This window comes from Pristiophorus japonicus, chromosome 1 (assembly GCF_044704955.1).
Source record: "Pristiophorus japonicus isolate sPriJap1 chromosome 1, sPriJap1.hap1, whole genome shotgun sequence".
Taxonomy (NCBI): domain Eukaryota; kingdom Metazoa; phylum Chordata; class Chondrichthyes; family Pristiophoridae; genus Pristiophorus; species Pristiophorus japonicus.
The window spans coordinates 322,464,400-322,483,593 of NC_091977.1; the positions used below are offsets into that span (position 1 = coordinate 322,464,400).

A 19,194-nucleotide genomic window follows, 5' to 3' on the forward strand; every position below is an offset into this window, starting at 1 on the left:
CAGCAAACGGCCTCCATCACCGAATCCGAGTGCAGCGAGCAGCAGCATCATTCCCCCACCCCGCCATCCCCAGCCCGACCAAGATCGCGCATTTCCTGCACACAATACGGTAAACAGTCATCGGCACCGTTTACATAGCTCCAAAACACACACTACCTCACACTTCTGCACAAAAAGCGCCGGCTGACAATCCTTTCAAACAACCGCGAGGATCTCGGAGCAACGAGGGGGTGAGAAAAAAGACACTTTTTAAAAGCAACATCTGACAGCGTACCGCCCGCGCCGAGCTGGGAGCCGTGGACGCCATGTTTCGCCCTACTTACGACATGGGCAATCGGAGACATGTTTAAGTTGGTTTTATTCCTGTATCGCTGTGTGTGGTGTGTGGGTGTGTGTGGTGCGGTACGCCAGCTCGGTGGGGAGAGGATCATGATGTGTGTTTTTCTCTGTGGGGGAGGAGGAGGGGGGGGGGGGTTAAAGTTTCTTACCTGGTGTGCTGTGGGATCCTGAGGCGATACCGCCGCCGCCGTCTAACTCTTTCTCGCTACAGTCAATCCAACGCGAAAATGTGGCAAAATGGGAAAAAGAGGCAGAAGAAAGCCTCGGACGGGGGAGATACGCCGGAGCACATGATCGCGAACGTCAGCACCACTATTTGCATACGATACGAGAAGCCTCTTTCAACCACTTTTTTCTTGTCTGGGAGAATTTGTTCGCATTGTTTTTTTTTCTCTCTCTCGCGAAGTTGTTGTGAAGCGAAGGCGATCTGATGAACTTTGGCCCAAGGTGGGATCTGTCTTTCTCTCCCTCCTGAGTGAACTGTTGATACTGACCACGTGTCCTTAATATTGCTGGTGGTGTTAAAAAAATAACACATTTCAACAAGCTCCACAACCAGCTACATCAAACCTGGGGATACACTTCTTATTCCTTGAAAATGTAATGCTCAAATCGATAGACTAAAACAAGATAATATTTTCAATCTAATAATATGGCATGTTTGCATTTAATTCGCCTGTAATTAATCCAATTGCATTTTTACCCATTTCACATTTGTGATTTTTAACATTTGGAAATAAATGTGTGTTTATAATAATGCAACAGTCACGGTACGGGTGCAATAGTAGTTTTGATGCAACTAAATTTGTTAAAATGGTTTGTGAATCCGACATTTCAGGGTATAGCTTGGTTTATCGAGTTATTTTTGTTCCACTTTTTCCCCTCCAGGTTTTGAACTTTTTTTTGTACTGTGAAATTAAGACGTTTCATTCCGATTTAAAATGCAGCTGAATTGTAAAAAAAATAACATTTATAGCAAGTTCAATTTCTATGTGGTTTAAAACATAATAATGGGTCTATTCAAAATTATTTCCCCTGCATGTGGCGGTCAGACGGATGTTTTTAATCTGCTTCAACATAAATAAAGAAAAACACCTGAAGATGTACTAACGTTCTTACAGAATTCCAGTGACTAATTTGTGCCCGATGGGTGACTTACCAGTTCACTGAACTCCAAAAGCGAAGTGGCCTTTTATTCCTGCAGTTCTTCCTCACGTGCTTATTGAATCTGACATCAAGGCTTTCCAATGAAAGATTGGAGTGAGATCTACGGCCGGGGAAAGCCCTGTAGTTAGAAAAAACACACAGGGGATTCCGTATGACGGAGAGGAAATGACACACATCACCAACTCCAAACAGCAGGCGTGCTGCCCCAAACGGTTTCACAGTGACACCCGCTGATCTTCTGTATCTGGTCAAGAGCACGGCACAATCAAAATATTTAAAGGGACATGATCTTTAGTTTGGTAATCCAGTCTATGTTAGAAATGTGCCATTAGAAACTCCTTAGACATACACACCATTCAGTACATTAACGACTTAGCATAATCTTTGTATATTTTTAGGTTGTGTTTCAAAAATATGCAACCAAACCTGGGTGGAAGTGTTTTACCGCATTCAATGGATTTCACAAAGCAAAGACAACATGTACAGCGTGAGAAATGTTTTCATGGGCGAAATGACAGTGATGATGACGAGCGTCAGCTGTGGCTCAGTGGGTAGCACACTCGCCTCTGAGTCCTACTTCAAGGGGCTTGAGCACAAAGTTTAGGCTGATAGCGGAGTGCTGCACTGTTGGAGGTGCCGTCTTTCGGATGAGACATTAAAACAAGGTCCTGTCTGCCCTCAGGTGGACATAAAAGATCCCATGACACTATTTTGAAGAAGAGTAGGGGAGTTATCACATTCCAAAAGTACTTAAGTGGCTGTAGTGCTTTGAGACGTCTGGTGGTTGTGAAAGGCGCTATAAAAATGCAAGTTTTTCTTTTTTTCTTTATAATGCAGCCTACTTTTCACAAGCCAGGTGAACCTTTTGCCAAGGGGTTAATTTTTATTCTGCCAGCCTTTCATTCTGCAATTTCTCCTCTGCTGTGGTAGGACTCCACTGGCGCTGGTCGCCCTCTAGTAATATCTTGCCCAAGTTGCCATTTATGACAGTGAATATTTGCAAACTATTTTATGATGGTGGGGGGGAGAGAAGGCAGCACAACAGTCGATTGTAACCAACAACTTGCATTTATAGACCAAGGTGTTCACTAGCGCGTTATCAAACAAAAGTTGTCACCCAGCCATATAAGGAGATATGACGGGACCAAAAGCTTGGTCAACGAGGTAGGTTTTATGGAGTGTCTTAAAAGAGGTGAAGAGGGTTAGGGAGGGAACTCCAGAACTTCGAGTCTGGACAACTGAAGGCATAGCAACCAATGGAGAGGCAAAGGAATTCGGGGGTGCATAAGAGGCCAGAATTGGAGGATCTGCTCAACCACATCCTCACCACCATCTTTGATGCCCTAGTCCCTATTAAAACCATTACTCCCTCTCACCGTGGCCGTTCCCCACGGTACCGCCCTCATCTTCACTCCACCCTCAGGGACGCAGTCTTGAACGAATCTGGCGGACACTTGGTTTAGCCATTCACCGCCAGATTGGCTGGACCACATAAAGCATTATCGGGTCCTGTTCTCAGCTGCGAAAATTGCTCATTATTACAGAATCATTCTGAAATGCAAAGATGAACCCTGGCTTATATTCTCCACTTGCTAACCATCTTCTTAAACCCCTCATCCTTTCTCCACCCTCACTTCCGACAATAAGTGTGAGGAGCTCATGGACTTCTTTGTCTCTAAGATTCAGACCATCCATCTTGTCTATGAGACCCATTTCCTGCTCCCTCGATCCAATTCCCAACAAATCGCTGACCACCCAACTTTCTTTTCTGGCTCCCATGCTAGCTGACATTGTTAATGGTTCTATCTCCTTAGATACTGTCCCCCTCCCTCTGCTGTCATCACCCCTCTTCAAAAAAACAACCCTTGACCTCTCCGTCCTTGCAAACTATCCAACCTTCCTTTCCTCTCCAAAGTCCATGGTGTTGTCACCTCCCAAATCCGTGCCCATTTTCCCCACATCTACATGTTTGAATCCCTTCAATCTGGTTTCCGCCCCTGCCACAGTACCGAAACGGCTCTCTACAAAGTCACAAATGACATCCTTTGTGACTATGATAAAGGCAGACTATCGCTCCTCATCCTTGATTTGTCTGCAGCCTTTGACACGGTTGACCACTCTATCCTCCTCCACCATCGTCCAGCTGGGTGGGACTGCACTCGGCGGGTTTCATTCTTTTCTATCTAATCATAGCCAGAGAATCACCTGCAATGGCTCCTCTTCCCGTTCCTGCATCGTTACCTCTGGTGTCCCCCAAGGTTGGCCCCTCTCCTATTTCTCATCTACATGTTGCCCCTTGGCAACATCATCCGAAAACACAGTGACAGTTTCCACATGTGCACTGATGACATCCAGCTTTACCTCATTACCACTTCTCTCGACACCTCCACGGTCTCTAAATTGTCAGTCTGCTTGTCCAACATCCAATTCTGGATGAACAGAAATGTTTTCCAGTTAAATACTGGGAAGACTGAAGCCATTGTTTTGGTCCCTAGCCACCGTTCCCTAGCTACTGACTCCATCCCTCTCCCCAACATAGGTCTGAGGCTGAACCACATGGTTCGCAACCTTGGTGTCATATTTGACCCTGAAATAAGCTATCGACCATATATCCGCAGCATAACTAAGACCGCCTATTTCCACCTTCATAACATCACCCGTGTCCGCCATTGCCTCAGCTTATCCGCTGCTGAAACCCTCATCCATGCCTTTATAACCTCTAGATTTAACTATTCCAATGCACTTCTGTCTGGCCTCCCATATACTACTCTACGTAAACTTGAGGTGATCCAAAACTTGGTTGCCCGTGTCCTAACTTGCACCAAGTCCTGCTCACTCATCACCCGTGTGCTCACTGACCTACATTGGCATCTGGTTAAGCAATGCCTCGATTTCAAAATTCTCATCCTTGTTTTCAAACCCTCCATGGACTGCCCCTCCCTATCTCTGAAATCTCCTTCAAACCCACAACCCCCCGAGATAACTACGCTCCTCTAATTCTGCCCTCTTGAGCATCCCTGATTATAATCGCTCAACCATTGGTGGCCGTGCCTTCTGTTGCCTGGGCCCTAAGATCTGGAACTCCCTATCTTAATCTCTCCGCCTCTCTACCTTTTTCCTTCTTCAAGATGCGCCTTAAAACCTACCTCTTTGATCAAGCTTTTGATCACCTGCCCTAATTTCTCCTTATTATGTGCCAGCTCTGGCTCATGTGGTCGCACTCTCACCTCTGAGTCAGAAGGTTGTGGGTTCAAGTCCCATCGCAGAGCACATAAATCTAGACTGACATTCCAGTGCAGTACTGAGGGAGTGCTGCACTCTCGGAGATGCCGTCTTTCAGATGAGACGTTAAACTGAGTTCCCGTCTGCCCTCTCAGGTGGACGTAAAAGATCCCATGGCGCTATTTCGAAGAAGAGCAGGGGAGCTATCACCAGTGTCCTGGCCAATATTTACCCCTCAATCAACATAACAAAAACAGAACACATTGCTGTTTGTGGGAGCTTTTTTTGCGCAAATTGGCAGCCGCGTTTCCACCTTGCAACAGTGATTACACTCCAAAAGTACTTCATTGACTGTAAAGCGCTTTGAGATGTCTGGTGCAAGTTTTTCTTTTTTTCTTTTTATGTCAAATATTTTGTCTATAATATTCCTGTGATGCGCCTTGTGACGTTTTACTACGTTAAAGGAGCTATATAAATATAAGTTGTTGTTGTTATAGGGACAGGCCAGGCTATGGAGGGATTTGAACACAAGGATGAGAATTTTAAAATCGAGATGTTGCTGGACTTGGAGCCAAGGTAGATCAGCAAGCATAGGAGTGATGGGTGCGAGTTAGGATATGCGTAGTGTTATGTATGGAGAAAGAGTTATAAGGCTGGAGGAGGGTACAGAGATAGGGAAGGGCAAGGCCATGGAGGAATTTGAAAACAAGGATGAGAATTTTAAAAACAAAGTGTTGCCACATTGGGAGCCAATGAAGATTAGCAAGCACAAGGGTAATGGGTGAATGTGACTTGGTGTGAGTTAGGATATGGTCAGCAGAATTTTGGATGAGCTCAAGTTTACAGAGAGTGGCAAGTGGGGGCCAGCTGGAAGAGCATTGGAATAGCCAAGCCTACAAGTAACAAAGGCATGGATGAGAGTCTAAGGACAATATTTTCAGAGGCCTCGACAGTGGCAGACTTTCAGGAAATTTTGCCCGCAGTGCTTGCACAGCATTGGAGACATGGTGCTCAATATGCGCATTATCGGCACCTTTTACCCAGCACCATTCATGTACTACACATCAAATCGGGAGGCTATAATTTAATTTACCCTTTGACATCAGTTTTCTACATGTAATTAATGATTTCAGTGATGAACAAATTTAGCATTAACAATTAATTGGTTTCTCCACCTTGCATGCAGGAATGGTAGCATAGTGGTAATGTTACTGGACTAGTAATCCAGAGGCCTGGACTAATGATCCAGAGACACATGGACAAGAGTTCAAATCCCACCATGGCAGCTGGGGAATTTTAATTCAGTTCACTGAATAATAATTATCAGTAATGGTGACCATGAAACTATTGGATTGTTGTAAAAACCCATACAGTGCACTAATATTCTGCAGGGAAGGTCTTCTATTGGGCTGATATGTGACTCCATTTCCACAGCAATGCAGTTGACTCTTAACTGCCCTCTGGAATGGCCTAGCACAAGCCACTCGGCTGTGGTTCACCACCACCTTCTGAAGGGCAAGTAAGGATGGGCATACATGCTGGCCTTACCAGTGATGCCCACATCCTGCAATGTCACCCCTACTGTCTGGGGAAGGCATGGAGTACAGGTCAAATATTCCTCTACTGCACGGGGGGAAAAAAATCAAAGGAAAATTTGCCATGTGCAACTCTCGTGTCCTTTCTTTGCTGTTTCATTCTGTGGGGTAGAAATTCGTCTTGGGTGGTATTGCATCAGCCGCCTGTTATAGAATAAAGTGAACTGCGGGTATAGAAGTGAATATTGAGCGGGACATATAATGATTTGATACTGCCAGTTTTGCGCTACTGCTCAAGACACATTTCTACCCCTTTGTGTTTAAGATGCAGAAGGAAGATTAGGAAATACACTTTTATATTTTTGCATCCAATGGCAGTTTTGAGCACTGGTGAGGTATTGTATGGATTAGATGCACAGTAAAGTTCTCTTACATTACCCCAACAATGTGGCTTGACCCCAATCTGATATTGCCACATCCCACACCAGCGATCTTCATGGTCTCAATGATATTGCCATTTAATGCCAAATTGTATCAGCTGTGTGCTATGGTTCCAGGCTCATTAAGAACTAGTTTAAGACTGCTCAAACTCATCTTATGTAGCACTGTTCTAAGGGATTGTTCTCCTTAGAGCAGAGAGGGCTAAGGGGAGATAGTGTTGTTCAAAATCATAAGGGGTTTTGATAGAGTAGAGAGAAACTGTTTCCAATGGCAAGAGAGTCGGTAACCAGTTTAGGGTGATTGATAAAAGAACCAGAGGGGCGATGAGGAGAATTTTTTTTATTTAGCAAGTTGTTATGGTGTGGAATGCATTGCCTGAAAGAGTGGTGGAAGCAGATTCAATAGTAACTTTCAAAAGGGAATTGGATCTCTACTAAAAAAGGAACATTTTGCAGGCTGTGGGGAAAGAGCGGTGGGATGGGAACTAATTGGACAGCTCTTTCAGAGAGCGGGCACGATGGGCCAAATGGCCTCCTTCTGTACCGTATGATTCTATGATTATATTTGGCCAGTGGAGAGACAACTCTTATTATATCAGTCTTAGCTGAATTCAAATCCAGATCCAATGTCCTAATCCTTAGGCCATGTATACTTCCTCTTCCTGTCACATGGTTCAAGATCAGGGCTTACTCTAGTCTATTGGCCATGGAAAGGTACATGATATAGGGAAGCCTAAAATAAATTAAACCTGAAGGAAAAAATACTTTATTTAGTAAGCAGATTGCAGCAGTTTCACATTGGCGGGTTTTACGACTGCCCCATTGCAAACCAATCAATGGGAGGAAAATCCAGGCCAAATTCTCCTAAATTGGGATTCATTATGAAATTCATGGTACAGTCTCAATACTAAGTGTAACTTAGTTTACAAGTGGGTCAGGAAGTTAATACAAACCTTTTTGCTCTATATATCGATTTCAATATGTATTAAAAAAAACAATATCTGTTGCAATTCATCATCATGTTTTGTAACTTAGTGCATCAATTCCCTTTCATAAAAGGCTGTGTTACTGCATCAAAATAACATAGAATGCAGTAGATTTATCAAAGTAACTGCTTGTCTTGTAGGCTGCTGAATGACGTTGAAGCAACAAGCAATGAGTTTATTTCCATACTATGACATGTAGTGAATTTTAATGGATATTTAATTCTTTTGAATGTGTTTATATCAAGTTATGAACCAGACTATAATGCTCGCTGCATGACTCACTACTGAAACAGACTGCATTCAATAATGAGATTGTTATATATGTAAACTTGTATATACCTTGTACAGCCACTAGAGGGCTCATCCCCTGGAGTCCCAAGGCATCCCACAAACCCTTGGGAGCACGGATACTTAAGGAGGCCTCACCGGCTGGAGAGGCACTCTGGAGACCTGCAATAAAAGACTATGGTCACACTTTACTTTGAACTCACAGTATCCAGTCAGACTCTTTCTTCATACATAACAACTGGCGACGAGATACAGATGATGAACCCAACGATGCAGTGAACAGTGGACATCGTGGAGAATTTCTCGGAGGGAGATGATTCAGAAACCTTCGTAGACGACTCGACGGAAACGCCATGGCCAACAAGCTGGAAGGAGAAGCGAACGCTGCCAAACGAAGGGCGATTCTCCTCACCGTCTGCGGGGCACCAACCTATGGCCTCATGAAAAATCTGCTTGCTCCAACGAAACCCACAAAGAAATCATATGATGATTTGTGCACACTGATCCGGGAGCATCTGAACCTGAAGGAAAGCGTTCTGATGGCGAGGTACCGGTTCTACACCTACAAAAGGTCTGAAGGCCAGGAAGTGGTGAATTACGTTGCCGAGCTAAGACGCCCTGCAGGACATTGCGAATTTGAAGGACATTTGGAGCACATGCTCAGAGACTTTTCCGTACTTGGCATTGGCCATGAAATGATACTTCGCAAACATTTGACTGTAGAGACCCCAACTTTGGGTAAGGCCATAGCGATAGCCCAGGCGTTCATTGCCACCAGTGACAATACTAAGCAAATCTCTCAGCACACGAGTGATGCTACAAGTACTGGGAACAAAGTGATGTTGTTTTCAAATCGCAACGTACACAGCAGGCCCCACATGCCTGCAGCTGCACGTCCGCAGATGTCTCAGAGTCCACCATCAAGGGTGATAAATGCAAGTCCATTAACAACTTGTTGGCACTGCGGGGGTGATCATCGTTTCCATTCATGCTGCTTCAAAGGGTACGTTTGCAAGGGCTGTGGAACAATGGAACACCTCCAATGTATGTGCAGGCGAGCTGCAAACCCTGTTAATCCTGCAACTACCATGTTGCAGAGGAGGACAGATCCACGGTGGATCACAACGAACCAGAGCCTCAGACCGAGGAGGCAGAGGTATATGGGGTGCACACATTTACCACAAAGTGTCCCCCGATAATGCTGAAGGTTGAATTAAATGGACTCCCGGTGTTCATGGAGCTGGACACGGGCGCGATCCACTCCATTATGAGCAAAAAGACTTTCGAAAAATTATGGTGCAGCAAGGCCTCATGACCAGTCTTGACTCCCATTCGCACGAAACTGAGAACTTACACAAAGGAACTGATTCCCATAATCAGCAGTGCTACTGAAAAGGTCTCCTACGATGGAGCGATGCACAAGCTACCACTCTGGGTGGTATCGGGCAATGGTCCCACTCTGCTCGGCAAGAGCCGGCTGGGAAAGATATGCTGGAACTGGGACGATGTCCGAGTGCTCTCGTTCGCTGACGACACTTCGTGTGCCCAGGTCTTAAACAAGTTCCCTTCGCTGTTCAAACCAGGCATTGGGAAGTTCCAAGGAGCAAAAGTGCAGATCCACCTAATTCCAGGGGCACGACCCATCCATCACAAGGTGAGAGCAGTACCGTACATGATGAGAGAAAGGGTAGAGATCGAGCTAACCGGCTGCAAAGAGAGGGCATCATTTCGCTGATTGAATTCAATGAGTGGGCCAGTCCTCAAGGAAGACGGCACCGTCAGAATCTGTGGTGATTACAAAGTAACTATCAATCATTTCTCCCTGCAAGATCAATACCCACTACCAAAGGCTGATGATCTTTTTGCTATGCTGGCGGGAGGAAAGACGGTCACGAAGCTAAACTTGACCTCGGCTACATGATGCAGGAGTTGGAGGAATCATCGAAGGGCCTCACCTGCATCAACACACACAAAGGTCTCTTCATTTATAACAGATGCCCGTTTGGAATTTGATCAGCCGCGGCGATATTCCAGAGAAACATGGAAAGCTTACTGAATTCGGTCCTGCGCACAGTGATCTTCCAGGACGACATCTTGGTTACAGGTCGGGACACAGTCGAGCATCTGCAAACCTGGAGGAGGTTCTTAGTCAACTCAACTGCGTGGGGCACAGGTTAAAATGCTCGAAGTGCATTTTCCTGGCGCCTGAAGTGGAGTTCCTGGGGAGAAGAATCGTGGCGGATGGCATCAGGCCCACCAATTCGAAGATGGAGGCAATTGAGAACGCACGAAGGCCACAGAACGTGACGGAGCTGCGGTCATTTCGAGGACTCCTGAACTACTTTGGTAACTTCTTACTGGGTCTCAGCACACTGTTAGAACCACTGCACGCCTTACTGCGTAAAGGAGACGAATGGGTATGGGGCAAAAGCCAAGAAAATGCCTTTGTAAAAGCTAGAAAATTGTTATGCTCAAACAAATTGCTTGTGTTGTATGATCCATGTAGGCGTTTGGTACTACTATGTGATGCGTCGTCATACGGGGTCAGGTGTGTATTGCAACAAGCTAATGATTCTGGGAAATTGCAAGTGGTTGCTTGTGCATCCAGGAGTCTGCCTAAGGCTGAGAGAGCCTGCAGCATGATTGAAAAAGAAGCGTTAGCGTGTGTCTGTGGGGTAAAGAAATTTCATCAATATCTGTTTGGGCTAAAACTTGAATTGGAAACTGACCATAAGCCACTAATATCCCTGTTTTCCGAGAGTAAGGGGATAAATACAAATGCATCGGCCCGCATCCAGAGATGGGCGCTCATGTTGTCCACATACAACTACGCCATCCGCCACAGGCCAGGCACAGAAAACTGTGCCGATGCTCTCAGTAGGCTGTCATTGCCCACCTCGGGGATGGAAATGGCGCAGCCCGCAGATTTAGTCATGGTTATGGAAGCATTCGAGAGTGGGCAATCACCCGTCACAGCCTGACAGATTAGAACCTGGATGAACCAGGAGCCCTACTGTCCCTAGTAAGAAATTGTGTGCTTCACGGGAGCCGTTCCTGCATTTCCACTGGGACACTGGAAGAGATAAAGCCGTACCAGCGGCGCAAAGATGAAATGCCTATACAGGCAGACTGCCTTCTGTGGAGCAATCGGGTAGTGGTCTCCAAGAAGGGCAGAGACACGTTCATCAGTGACCTCCACAGTACCCACCCAGGCATCGTAATGATGAAAGCGATAGCCAGATCCCATGTGTGGTGGCCCGGTATCAATGCGAACTTAGAGTCCTGCAATGTAACACATGCTCGCAGTTAAGCAATGCACCCAGGGAGGCGCCACTAAGTTTATGGTCTTGGCCCTCCAAACCGTGGTCCAGGGTCCATGTCGACTATACAGGCCCTTTTTTGGGTAAAATGTTCCTTGTGGTTGTAGATGCATACTCCAAATGGATTGAATGTGAGATAATGTCGGCAAGCATGTCCGCTGCCACCACTGAAAGCCTGCGGGCCATGTTTGCCACGCACGAACTACCTGATGTCCTTGTGAGTGACAACGGGCCATGTTTTACCAGTGCTGAGTTCAAAGAGTTCATGACCCGTAACGGGATCAAACATGTTACATCTGCCCCGTTCAAACCAGCATCCAATGGTCAGGCAGGGAGAGCAGTCCAAACCATCAAGCAGGGCTTGAAGAGGGTAACTGAAGACTCACTGCATACTCACCTATCCCAAGTCCTGCTTAGGTACCGCACGAGACCCCACTCGCTCACTGGGATTCCACCTGCTGAACTGCTCATGAAAAGGGCACTTAAGACAAGGCTCTCGTTAGTTCACCTTGATCTACAGGTAGAGAGCAGGCGACTTCAACAAAGTACATATCATGATAGCAAATGTGTCACACGAAATTGAAATCAATGATCCTGTATTTGTATTGACAAAGGTCCCAAGTGGCTTCTCGGCACTATTGTGGCCAAAGAGGGGTCAAACTTTCAAATGGACTCATTCACCGGAAACACTTGGACCAAATCAACCTCAGATTCACGGACTATCCTGAGCAACCCACTTTGGACCCTACCTTCTTTGACCCCCCAACATGCACACCAGTGGCAACCGATACCGCGGTTGGCCACGAAGCAGAACCCATCAGCAGCCCAGCAGGACTCACCACACCAGGCAGCCCAGCGAGGGCCCAACAAACGATTCACCAAAATCAGCATTTGCACCGCGACGATCAACCAGGGAAAGAAAGGCCCCAGATCGACTCACCTTGTAAATAGTTATATTGTTGACTTTGCGGGGGGGGGGGGGGGGGGCGCGGGTGTTGTTATATATGTAATTCCAGGTGCGTGGAGAGTTGGGAGGTGCGTCGCTGAGGCCTATAAAATGGCCCAACGCGTTGGAGAGGCTCGGGAGCTCCAGGTGTGTGGAGAGAGTCGGGAGGTGCGTGGAGAGGCTTGTGCAGCTATAGGGAGAAGGCAAAAAAGAAGTAGAAAGAAATAGAAAGGTGACGTCACAGCCAAGTGGGTAAGTGATTCGCTGGTGACTGGTAAGTAGTTTTTCTTTTTTCCCTTCTATATCAGTGAGTAACTTTTAGCATTGTTGTTGCCAATTTAAGTTAATCTAAGGGTTAAATCATGGCAGGAGAGCTCGGACACGTGTTATGCTCCTCCTGTACTAAGTGGGAAATCAGGCATGCCTTCGGTGTTCCTGACGACTACGTGTGCGGGAAGTGTATCCGCCTCCAGCTCCTGACGGACCGCTTTGCGGAATTGGAGCTGAAGGTGGATTCACTCTGGAGCATCCACGATGCTGAGAATGACGTGAATAGCATGTTTAGTGAGTTGGTCTTACCGCAGGTAAAGGGTCCATAGCCAGATAGGGAATGGAAGACCAACAGGAAAAGCAGTGCAAGGAAGGTAGTGCAAGGATCCCCTGTGGTCATCCTCCTGCAAAACAGATACACTGCTTTGGGTACTGTTGAGGGGGACGATTCATTCCAGGGGGGAGCAGCAGCAGCCAAGTTCATGGCACCGTGGCTGGCTCTGCTGCACAGGAGGGCAGGAAAAAGAATGGGAGAGCGAGAGTGATAGGGGATTCAATTGTAAGGGGAATAGATAGGCGTTTCTGCGGCCACAACCAAGACTCCAGGATGGTATGTTGCCTCCTTGGTGCGAGGGTCAAGGATGTCTCGGAGCGGGTGCAGGACATTCCGAAAGGGAGGGTGAATAGCCAGTTGTCGTGATGCACATTGGTACCAACGATATAGATAAAAAAACGGGATGAGGTCCTACGAGACGAATTTAAGGAGCTAGGAACTAAATTAAAAAGTAGGACCTGAAAAGTAGTAATCTCAGGATTGCTACCAGTGCCTCGTGCTAGTCAGAGTAGGAATCGCAGGATAGCTCAGATGAATACGTGGCTTGAGCAATGGTGCAGCAGGGAGGGATTCAAATTCCTGGGGCATGGAACCGATTCTGGGGGAGGTGGGACCAGTACAAACCAGACGGTCTGCACCTAGGCAGGACCGAACCAATGTCCGACGAGGAGTGTTTGCTAGTGCTGTTGGGGAGGAGTTAAACTAATATGGCAGGGGAATGGGAACCAATGCAGGGAGACAGAGGGAAACAAAATTGAGACAGAAGCAAAAGACAGAACGGAGATGAGTAAAAGTGGAGGGCAGAGAAACCCAAGGCAAAAAACAAAAAGGGCACTTTGCAGCAAAATTCTAAAGGGTCTAAGTGCGTTAAAATGGCAAGCCTGAAGGCTCTGTGCCTCAATGCGAGGAGTATTCGGAATCAGGTGGACGAATTAACTGTGCAGATAGCAGTTAACGGATACGATGTGGTTGGCATCACGGAGACATGGCTCCAGGGTGACCAAGGCTGGGAACTCAACATCCAAGGGTATTCAACATTTAGGAAGGATAGACAGAAAGGAAAAGGAGGCGGGGTGGCATTGCTGGTTAAAGAGGAAATTAATGCAATTGTAAGGAAAGACATTAGCTTGGATGATGTGGAATCGATATGGGTGGAGCTATGGAATACCAAGGGGCAGAAAACGCTAATGGGAGTTGTGTACAGACCTCCAAACAGTAGTAGTGATGTTGGGGAGGGCATTAAACAGGAAATTAGGGGTGCATGCAATAAAGGTGCAGCAGTTACCATGGGTGACTTTAATATGCATATAGATTGGGCTAACCAAACTGGAAACAATACGTTGGAGGAGGATTTCCTGGAAGGCATAAGGGATGGTTTTCTAGACCAATATGTCGAGGAATCAACTAGGGGGGAGGCCATCATGGACTGGGTGTTGTGTAATGAGAGAGCATTAATTAGCAATCTCGTTGTGTGAGGCCCCTTGGCGAAGAGTGACCATAATATGGTGGAATTCTACATTAGGATAGAGAATGAAACAGTTAATTCAGAGACCATGATCCAGAACTTAAAGAAGGGTAACTTTGAAGGTATAATTCATGAATTGGCTAGGATAGATTGGCGAATGATACTTAAGGGGTTGACAGTGGATGGGCAATGGCAGACATTTAGAGACCGCATGGATGAACTACAACAATTGTACATCCCTGTCTGGCGTAAAAATAAAAAAGGGAAGGTGGCTCAACCGTGGCTATCAAGGGAAATCAGGGATAGTATTAAAGCCAAGGAAGTGGCATACAAATTGGCCAGAAATAGCAGCGAACCCGGGGACTGGAAGAAATTTAGAACTCAGCAGAGGAAGACAAAGGGAAAATAGAGTACGAGAGGAAGCTTGCAGGGAACATTAAGACGGACTGCAAAAGCTTCTATAGATATGTAAAGAGAAAAAGGCTAGTAAAGACAAACGTAGGTCCCCTGCAGTCAGAATCAGGGGAAGTCATAACTGGGAACAAAGAAATGGCAGACCAATTGAACAAGTACTTTGATTTGGTATTCACTAAGGAGGACACAAATAACCTTCCGGATATAAAAGGGGTCAGAGGGTCGAGTAAGAAGGAGGAACTGAGGGAAATCCTTATTAGTCGGGAAATTGTGTTGGGGAAATTGATGGAATTGAAGGCCGATAAATCCCCAGGGCCTGATGGATTGCATCCCAGAGTTCTTAAGGAGGTGGCCTTGGAAATAGCGGATGCATTGACAGTCATTTTCCAACATTCCATAGACTCTGGATCAGTTCCTATGGAGTGGAGGGTAGCTAATGTAACCCCACTTTTTAAAAAAGGAGGGAGAGAGAAAACAGGGAATTATAGACTGGTCAGCCTGACATCGGTAGTGGGAAAATGATGGAATCAATTATTAAGGATGCCATAGCAGCGCAGTTAGAAAGAGGTGACATGATAGGTGCAAGTCAGCATGGATTTGTGAAAGGGAAATCATGCTTGAGAAATCTTCTTGAATTTTTTGAGGATGTTTCCAGTAGAGTGGACAAGGGGGAACCAGTTGATGTGGTGTATTTGGACTTTCAGAAGGCTTTCGACAAGGTCCCAAACAAGAGATTAATGTGCAAAGTTAAAGCACATGGGATTGGGGGTAGTGTGCTGACGTGGATTGAGAACTGGTTGGCAGACAGGAAGCAAAGAGTAGGAGTAAATGGGTACTTTTCAGAATGGCAGGCAGTGACTAGTGGGGTACCGCAAGGTTCTGTGCTGGGGCCCCAGCTGTTTACACTGTACATTAATGATTTGGACGAGGGGATTAAATGTAGTATCTCCAAATTTGCGGATGACACTAAATTGGGTGGCAGTGTGAGTTGCGAGGAGGATGCTATGAGGCTGCAGAGTGACTTGGATAGGTTAGGTGAGTGGGCAAATGCATGGCAGATGAAGTATAATGTGGATAAATGTGAGGTTATCCACTTTGGTGGTAAAAACAGAGAGACAGACTATTATCTGAATGGTGACAGATTAGGAAAAGGAGGTGCAACGAGACCTGGGTGTCATGGTACATCAGTCATTGAAGATTGGCATGCAGGTACAGCAGGCGGTTAAAAAAGCAAATGGCATGTTGGCCTTCATAACGAGTGGATTTGAGTACAGGGGCAGGGAGGTGTTACTACAGTTATATAGGGCCTTGGTGAGGCCACACCTGGAGTATTGTGTACAGTTTTGGTCTCCTAACTTGAGGAAGGACATACTTGCTATTGAGGGAGTGCAGCGAAGGTTCACCAGACTGATTCCCGGGATGGCGGGACTGACATATCAAGAAAGACTGGATCAACTGGGCTTATATTCACTGGAGTTCAGAAGAATGAGAGGGGATCTCATAGAAACGTTTAAAATTCTGACGGGTTTAGACAGGTTAGATGCAGGAAGAATGTTCCCAATGTTGGGGAAGTCCAGAACCAGGGGTCACAGTCTAAGAATAAGGGGTAAGACATTTAGGACCGAGATGAGGAGAAACTTCTTCACCCAGAGAATGGTGAACCTTTGGAATTCTCCATGACAGAAAGTTGTTGAGGCCAATTCACTAAATATATTCAAAAAGGAGTTAGGTGTAGTCCTTCCTACTAGGGGGATCAAGGAGTATGGCGAGAAAGCAGGAATGGGGTACTGAAGTTGCATGTTCAGCCATGAACTCATTGAATGACGGTGCAGGCTCGAAGGGCTGAATGGCCTACTCCTGCACCTATTTTCTATGTTTCTATGTTTCTAAACTTGTATATACCTTATACAGCTATCGGAGGGCTCATCCCCCACGGTCCCTTGGGACCATACGTACTTAAGGAGGTCTCACAGGTTGGAGAGGCACTCTGGATACCTGCAATAAAAGAATATGGTCACACTTTACTTTGAGCTGACAGTATCCAGTCAGACTCTTTCTTCATACACAACAGAGATGACTGGAGAATTTTAATATTTTTTAGTGATTATCTGAACCATGGAGATCAGCAAGATCCCTGGTCCAATCTGGAGGCTCTGCTGAGCTACCTGATCTCAGCCATAATGTTACTTGGGGCACTACAATTGACCTCAGCACCCTGCATTAGGGAGGAAAAATTCAACACTCATTGTGAAAACTGTTCTTTGCTTAATGCCCACTTGGATGAGGTGTTAAAGGATTGCCATCACCCATGAAACGGTATCCTAGCAAGGAGTCAACACTCGTAGGAGAGGAGAGGCCAACTATTGGCAAAGAAAGACAATGGGAAATTTAAAACAATCTTATCCATGCTTAAAATAATATTGACTAAAAATAACTAATGGCCCAATTTTAAACCCCTGCACTCTGCCTTCAAATGCCCCTTGGAAAAGATCCCTTCAACTGTGCCATTTGTTTCCCGTCTCTCAAACTCCTCCTTTTCCTGCTCAGTACCCACTTCGTCTCTTGTAAAAATGCTCTGAAATGTTCCTTTGTGTGACTAATGCTATATAAATCTAAATCATTATTGCTGCTGTTGTGATAATATCCAGTTCAATTTTTTATGGGGCAAAGCTACTCTGTATTTATATTTCTGCCTCATTCACCCTGAGTGGTTAGTTGTCTTGCAAAATGGTAGTTGCACCTCTTTGCTTTGCTGAGTGCTAGTTTCGTTTGTACTTCTCATCTTCCCTATAAAATTGGTGGATGTCTTGTGGGAATGCTGTATGGACCTTTCCACTGTTCAGAAAAGTGTTTTGCTCTTTTTTGATCAGATAAACAAGACCCATGAAAGTCTCAGTCTGTGATGCAGCTGCAACTCCAGAAGTCACCTCCCCTACAACAAGAAAACTGCTCATCCACCATTGATAACACTCCTTCAAGGCAAAAGACAAAGGGCTAAAAATTCGCCAACCTTGTGCGTGTTTTCTTGGTGCTATTGCGCCGTTTTTGGCGAAAAACAGTGCAGCGGAAAATTCGGAGAAGTCTTGCGGCGGCGGTTTTTAAGTACTGCTGGGGAGAAGACCGCTGCCATGCAAGACTCGAAATAGAGCTTTTGGCAAAAATTTGACTCACAACGCACCCGTATTGTGCGCGAAAAAAAATGCCTGCGGTAGGAACAGCGGTAGGAATGAAGACCTGCAAAAACCGTACGTTTAAGGGCTCAATTTTCCCCAATGCCGTTTTTTGGCATACTGCAAGAGTTACGCCCATTTTTTTTGGCTTCAGTTACTCCAAAAAATAACTAGCAATGTTTCCCCATTCTATTTTTTGAAATTGGCGCCACGCAGCCTGTCCTGTAGCTTCGTGGGGTGGAGCCTAATGTCTGCGCATGAACATTTTTGACGTGATTGCTATGGGTGCGCATCACCAGTACAGCTCCCGGTCTGCATTTGGCCATTTTTAAAGAGCCAGTTGTGTGTGAGAACTTTAATTCATGAGAAATGAGAAGACTGTCCAGGAACATGAAGGAGGCAGCTGATACAATGTCGGTGCACATGAGGGAGAGAATGTTGCAGGCAGCTGATACACTGTCGGTAAACATGAGGGAGGGAATGTTTGGAGGTAGTTGAGACACTGTCAGGGCATATGAGGGAGGGAATGTCACTGTTAGCTGCTGCAATAAGGAAACACGCACAGATCCTGCGCCCATTGACAGAATCAACTGCCACTCCCACTCCAATCCCCAGACCAGCCTCTGAGGAGGCCCAAGCCGGGCCTTCCACATTACCACCTGCACCCCCCGCCCGCCCCATCAAGAAATGCACATTACCCGAGATGTTCGAAAGAATAAGTTTGGTACCAACCTGAGAAACGCTGCGCCACTGCCTGCGGGCAGGGGTGGAGTCAACAAGACCAAGCGCAGCGGGCGGTCTTAGAATAAGGTGGAGGTGCAGCCTATCTTTGCTGCTGCTGTTGTTGTTATTATTATTGTTGTTATTATTGTTACTGTTGTAACTGTTCTCCAATTAAAAGGTTTTTGTAAGTTATGTGAATTTACAAGTTTAAAAGTTTGTAAGTGATCTTAGAGTTTGTAAGTGATCTTAAAGTTTGTAAGTGATCTTAGAGTTTGTAAGTGATCTTAAAGTTTGTAAGTGATCTTAACTGAAAATTTTAAAGTTTGATACAAGAATATGTTTATTAAAGTTAAGTTAAGTACAAACAAGTGTTTGTTAAACTTTTGGATAAAATATATTTTAAAATTATAACTGAATGATTTTTATTATTTGTTCCATTATTAATACAACTTTTTGAAGTAAAGAAGAATCATTTCCATTATTTGTTCCATTAACACAACACAACATTATGGAACAGGTCCAAACAGTAAACATGGTCAATTTGGAATAGTTGCCGCTGAGCCTTCAGGCAGCAA

General features: G+C 45.6%; 1 protein-coding gene across 3 annotated transcripts in view; it reads right to left on the bottom strand.

Annotated features, from left to right (window-relative positions):
• Positions 1 to 1,553, bottom strand: part of zhx2a (zinc fingers and homeoboxes 2a) — a 129,615-nt gene extending 128,062 nt beyond the window's left edge. For all 3 annotated transcript variants that reach the window (XM_070888759.1, XM_070888748.1, XM_070888755.1), the window contains exons 1-2: positions 1,499 to 1,553; positions 489 to 851 (exon numbers count right to left, since the gene is read on the bottom strand). The gene's annotated coding sequence lies outside the window, so the exon portion shown is untranslated. The remainder of the gene's footprint in view (positions 1 to 488; positions 852 to 1,498) is intronic.
• Positions 1,554 to 19,194: the final 17,641 nt, after the last annotated feature.